Below are 6,601 nucleotides of genomic sequence, written 5' to 3'. Positions count from 1 at the left end.
TCCTGCCTTAGCATCATAAGTAGCTGGGGTTTTAGGTCTGTGCCGTGAGGTCTGGCTTAAGCATCAGTCTTTTAAACTGTTTAAGATTACCTGTCATATTAACTAGAAACATAGCACAGCATTTTTACTACTAGAATGTTGGTACAAGCCATTTGGGCTTAACATTTGTGCGTGTTGAATGTATCTCTGTCAAATTATGTGGTGGAATCAAAATTGGACCCCAATTTTCTCTTCAGTATTTTTTATTGTTATTTGTTTGAGACAGGTTTCTCTGTGTAGGCTTAGCTGTTCTGTACTCACTTTGTAGACTGGGCTGGCCTGGAACTTGCAGAGATCTGCCTGCCTCTGCCTCCCTGAGTGCTGGGATTACAGACATGTGCCACCGTGCCCAACTTCTCTTCAGTATTTCTGCCTAAGTGTAGAAGAAGTCAAGAAGGTTAAAACACAAACTGATTTTGCTTTGCTTCCACTGTTCAGTTTACAGCAGGAGAGATTTCCTTTCCCTCCCCTCTCCTACCCCTTTCCCTAACAGAGACTGCAAGAATATAAACAAAACATCACAGATGTCTGCTAGCTCTGTGGCACCAATGCTATGACTACCTCTCAGTGATGCTCTAGAACCATGGTCTTCTGTTTATGTCCTGGCAATTAATGATGCTACTTTAATTTCTATTCTTTTTTTTTTTCCAGATATTTTTCAGATACTTGTTTTTAGTGACTACAGGGAGCCAGGGCTGCTGAGGGCATTATCAGCTGTCGGTGAAGACTACACACAGCGACCCCAGAGAGGGTTTTTCTTCATAGAAGTTTTGGTTTCTTTGTAACTCAGTTACGTTATGTAAATATGTTTTTGTTTTAATCCCAAGTGTCAGATTTTAGTTGTGCTTTAGTTTGTCCATAGCTGATACTTATCTCATGCAGGGCATAGTCTTTGACAGCAGGTTAGGGCCTGCCTCCTCCAGTAGGGAGAGGGTTGAGGTCTAGGGCTCTGAGAATGTTAGTATGAGAAGCTAGAAAGAGAAAGCATGGGGTGTGGTGTGTATGATGAGTGGCAGTTTGGAGAGACCAGAGACGGACAGTGTGATGACAGATGGAGAGAAATGCTTTGGGGCACGGCGGCTTGGAGGAGACTGCTGGCTGCATTTGCTGTTGATGGAGATTGGTATAGAGTCCTAAAAGAACCCATTGACCCTAAACAGCCAGAAGTAAAAAGGGTCTGCGCCCCCTCTCCTCACTAACCTCTCTCCTCCGTAGGGTTGGGAGTTTGGAAGATAGGTAGAAGCCTAAACACCCCAAATAAGAGTAGTTGTTTTTTTTTTTTTTTTTTTTTTTAAGAGTATTACACCTTTTACAGATGCATGCATGCCTCCCCTTTGGGGTTGTATACTCCCAACAGCTCCAAAGAGAAACTTACGCTGCAGTGTTTTGTTTTGTTTTGTTTTGGGGGTGTGTGGAGGAGTTGGGTGTTTGTATGTCTGGGTATCACATGTGTGCCTGGTGCCCACAGAGGCCAGAGGAGGACATCAGAAACAAGAGATACAGATGGTTGTGGGTGCTGGTGATCAAACCCAGGTCCTCTAGAAGAGCAACTAGTGCTCCTAACCACTGAGCCAACTCTCCAACCCCATAATTTCTGCATTTGTTACCATCTTATAAAGTCTTAAGATGGGCATGTTCCACTACCACTTCAGACAGGAACTTGTCCGGGAAAAGCAATTTATTTGCAGTGTGCCTAGAGCTGGCTGGTTAGGACTGCAGCAGTGGGAGCGCGTCGGCCGGGTAACCCTGAAATAAGGCCTTCCATTCAAACTCCAGTACAAAATAATTAAGAAAGGAGGATGTGGCTGGCGGTGGTAGCCCTTAATCCCAGCACTCAGGAGACAAGACACAGGTGAATCTCTGAGTTCAAGGCCAGCCTGATCTACAGAGCAGTTTCTAGGACAGCCAGGGCTACGTAGAGAAACCTTGTGTTGAGGCCATGGGTGGGGGAGAAGTGTGTTGGGAGAGTGGCTTGGAGCTTAGTCAGTCAAGAGGACCTAAATTTAAAACCAAAGAGAAAAAGAAAAAGCCTTTGATGCTCGGTGGCATCCACATTTCGTTCTGGAGGGTATACTTTTTATTTTGCTCTCTTAATCTGCTGAAAATAGTCATTATTACTTGTCTGAAAGGAAGAAAAGGAGAGCGAGAAAGAAAGAAAAAAGGAAAAAAGCCAGACATAATCCCAGTGCTATGGAGATGGAGACAGACAGATCCCTGGAGCTCACTGGCCAGCCTGGTCTACTTGACAAGCTTCAGGTCAGTGAAAGACCTGTCTCAAAAAAAAAGGAGGAAAGGGTGTGGGAGCCAGGAATATATATATAACTCAGTTGGCAGAGTCCCCGAACAGTATGCCCAAGGCCTTGAAAGCCAGTCCAAGCAGGCCATAACCCAGGTGTGGTGGTACATAGCTATAATTCCAGTACTGGGGAAGAGGCAGTGGGAGTCAGAAGTTCCAGGTTATCCTCAACTACACAATTTGAGGCTAGCCCGGAAAACAACACCTGAGTCTGCCGGCCGCCAAACACACATACAAAAAAAACACTGGTTTGGATTCAGGTCTTAGCCCCATCAATAATTGTGACATCTAAAAGTTTCTTCTCTGGGGGTTAAGGACATGTCTAAGTAGGGCTCAGTACCCACATGAGAGCTAGGTGCAGTGGTGTCCTGCATCTGTAACCCCAGCAGTTGGTGAGGGGGTAATGAAAGTAGGAGGATCCTTGGAGCTTAATGGCCAGACAGCCTAGGCAATCAGTGAGTTTCAGGTTCAATGAATAACCACATCTCAAAGATAAGGTGAATGTGAGGGCACCCAATGGAGATCTTTAGCTTCTCCATGAACACACTGAGGCAAAGACCCACAGATGTGTATGTATCATGCACACAAAATAATGATAAAAGTCACATCTCAGACCTTTGGTCTATTAAAAATACAGTTTGGCTAAAAAGCATGGTGAAGCATCTTAGTTGTTATGTTTTCAGTGTGTCTATCTGAAAGCAGGAACAGCTCCATTAGAGGTCTTTGGGTTGCTGGCTAAGAATTCCTGTTGGAGAATGGCTTCCACATGCTTTCACTATCTGGCACACCTTACATACTAAGCCTCAGGCATGATTTCCATTTTTCCTTATGGCAACTAATAAAATACCTCAGGGTCACTGAATGAGTTGAGGGAGTGGGCAGTTGAAACAGGGTTTTACTATGTAGCAGGGAAGCCTCAAACTTGAAATGTTTCCTATCCCAGCTTCCTGGATACCGAGATAACAGGTATGTACCACCACACCTGCCTTTTCCCAGGTCCATTAAACAGCTCCTTAGGCAATGTCCGGTGCAAGAGCCTCCGTGAGCCTCTCAGTGAATAAGCGGGGCTCCCCACACAAAGGACTTAAAGAGTATAAGCAGCACACATCTGTTCCTTAGTTCCTTAAGAACTAAGAATGTGGCTGCACATTTAAGTGGCGCACACCCTTGATCCCAGCACTCACGAGGCAGAGGCAGCCTCTTCAAGGCCAGCTTGGTCTACATAGTAAGTTCTGGGCCAGTCAGAGCCACATAATGAGATCCTGTCTTAAAACAAAACACTAAGAACATTCCAGTTTCAGAAAAGAGCAATTTACTCAGAGGCAAAGGATTTGAGGTTTTGTTTTGTTTTTAACCATACCAGAGCAGGTACCACCTTATTACAGTGAAAGGCATGTGTGTGTGTGTGTGTGTGTGTGTGTGTGTGTGTGTGTGTGTGTAAATATATATCCTTCCCGCTTTTCTCTCTGTTGCCCCTCTCCCTCCTTTCCCCTTTTCTCTCTCCTTTCTTGGATTTTTGAGACAGGACTTGCTAGGTAGCCAGGCTGGCCTCAAAAGACCCTCCTGTCTCATCCTGTGCGGTTCTGAGACTTCAGGTATATACACCCACACCTGACTTTTGTGTCTTATTGTTTGCTTGAAATTTTACCTTCAAACTCTTAACTTCAAGGTACTTGTGCATGGAATATAATTATGGCTATATTTAAAAAACATTATCACTGGGCGTGGTGTCAGTCTTGCATTTGGCTGGTGAATGCATGAGAATCAGAAGTTCAAAGTCACCCTTTGTCGTATAGTGAGCTTAAGAACAGCTTGGGCTTCGGAAGATCATCCATCCATCCATCCATCCATCCATCCATCCATCCATCCATCACATTTCTATTAAAATATTTGTTACTCTCAACTCTATGTTCTGTATCAGATCAGATCAATGATCTGAACAAACCACAAACCCCCAAAACAACCACTTACTTCAATTCACAAACTAAGGTGCCAGGTGTGGTGGCACATGCCTGCAATCCCAGAATGTGGGGAAGTAAAAACTGGATGATCAGTTCAAGGCAATCCTTGGCTAATTAGGAAGTTTCAGGCTAGCCTGGGTTACATGAAACTTTGTCTCAAAAAATTTAAAGCAAGACCTTCATTGGCAGGAGAGTGGCTTGGTGTAGTACTGTCGTAGAGGTCCGAGGTTCCACGCTCAGCATCAAAATCAGGTTCTCACAACTACCTGATCAGGGAATCCAATGCCTCTCACCTCCTGAGGTACCTGCGCTCAGGCACACAGACCCCACCCCTGCCATACATGCACATAGATAATTAAGAATAATGAAAATAAACTTGGCACAGTGGCACACCCCTGTAATCCCAGCACTAGGTAGGCAAAGGCAGGTGGATCTCTGTGAGTTCGAGGACAGCTAAGACTACACAGAAACCCTGTCTCGGGGTGTACATGAAGACACAACATTGTGAACATAATAAATCTTTTTTTTTTTTTTTAAAGGTACCTTCAGTTGGACCCAGGCCACTCTCATGTGTTAGTGCATGTAGGATCATACATGCAAAGAGCAGTCTGGCTGACCGTCTTCATGAAAACATGGGCCTTGCTAGTTGGGAGGCATTCGCTCCATTTCTGGGCACACAGACTTTGCGTCTCTTTTCGTCTACTTTCTCAAACCTTCCTAAAAGCACCCTGTGATAACTAGTAAACTTTTCTGGCGTCATTCTCTGTGGCCTTGCAAAATCTTGTTGGCATTGTAAAAGTTGTAGCCATGTTTGTTCACATCTAAAGAAAGACACCTTGGCAATTCTAGGAAATGGTCCGCGGTTGTGAGGTTCTACATGACGCCAAGGCTGTCCAAAGACCTTTCTAAACAGCATTTGGGGCCTGGGAAGAATGTCTTTACACAAAACAACGAGAATTCGGGTGTTCAGCCTCTCATGCTGTTGTCTCCAGCCACGTCTCTAGAAACTAGATGTAAGTTCTGTCTTTATGAGGACCTCATGAAGAATCGTTACAGTTTAGTACAGTGCACAGGTGTGTATGCGGGTGTGCTTGTGTGTGTATGAGCAAGTGCATAAGTGCTCGTGTGCGTGCCCATGAGTATGTGCATGTATCTGTGGTATACATGTGCATATTTGTGTATGTGGGATTACGTGTTTGTGCATGTAACGTGTGCAGGTGTGTGTGCCTGTGTATGCATGAGTATAGGTATGTGTGCATGTACATGTGTGCGGGTGTGTGTGCCTACATGTTCATATGTGTTAGTGTGTGCGTGTGTCTGTTCATGCCTGCACAGATGGGTATAAGTGTCTCTGTGAGTATGTGTGTATTTTCATGAATCTGTGCTTATGTGTGTTTGTGAGCGTGCATGTACGTGTGTGTGCATGAATGTATTCATTTGTGTACATATATAGGTGTGTATTTCTATATGTGTGTGTACACGTGCTGGTGTACATGAAGCCAACGGTCAATGTCGGGTGTCTTCCTCTATTTTCTCCATTTTATTTTATTATTAATATTTGTTGTTTGGTTTTTTGAGACAGGGTTTCTCTGTGTAGCCCTGGCTGTCCTGCCTCATTCTATAGACCAGGCTGGCCTCAGACAGACATCTGCCTGCCTCCGCCTCCCGAGTACTAGGACTACAGACATGTGCCATCATGCCCTGCTTCCGTTTTATTTTTTTAATAATTTTAATTTTGTGAGCCTTGATTGGTATGCCTTCATGTATGAGAGGTGTTCAGATCCCCTGGAACTAGATTTATAGTTGTGAGCTGTCATGTGGGTGCTGGGAACTGAACCCTGGTTCTCTGGAAGAACAGTCAAAGCTTTTAACTGCCAACCCGTCTCTCCAGCCCTCTGTTCATCTTATTGACCGAGGGTCTCTCACTGAACTTGGTGTTGCTGATTGGCTAGAGTAGCAGGCTGTTAAGCTCTAGGAATCTGCCTTCCATAGCCAACCCTCAGGATCTGAGGTTACCGATAGATGACATCTTCTGTGCCCTTCTTTTTACCTGGGTGCCAGGAATTCCTGTCCGGGTCTCCACTGAGCCATCTTCAAGCCTCTTAGCAGAGCTCAGAGAAGGCTTCCAGAGGCAACTATCTGCTTCCTTTACACTGATTCCCAGGTCGACACAAAGCACTCCATTTCTTTCTCATATTATTTATTTTTGGTTTTTGAAACAAGCTGTCTGATAGCCCTGGCTTGTTACGTGGCTGAGGCTGACCTTGAACTTCTGATCTACCTGTTTCTAATTCCCAAGTGCTGG

Source organism: Psammomys obesus, unplaced genomic scaffold, assembly GCF_907164565.1.
Source record: "Psammomys obesus unplaced genomic scaffold, mPsaObe1.curated_primary_1811, whole genome shotgun sequence".
Lineage (NCBI taxonomy): Eukaryota > Metazoa > Chordata > Mammalia > Rodentia > Muridae > Psammomys > Psammomys obesus.
Note: the sequence above shows the minus strand (reverse complement) of the source record.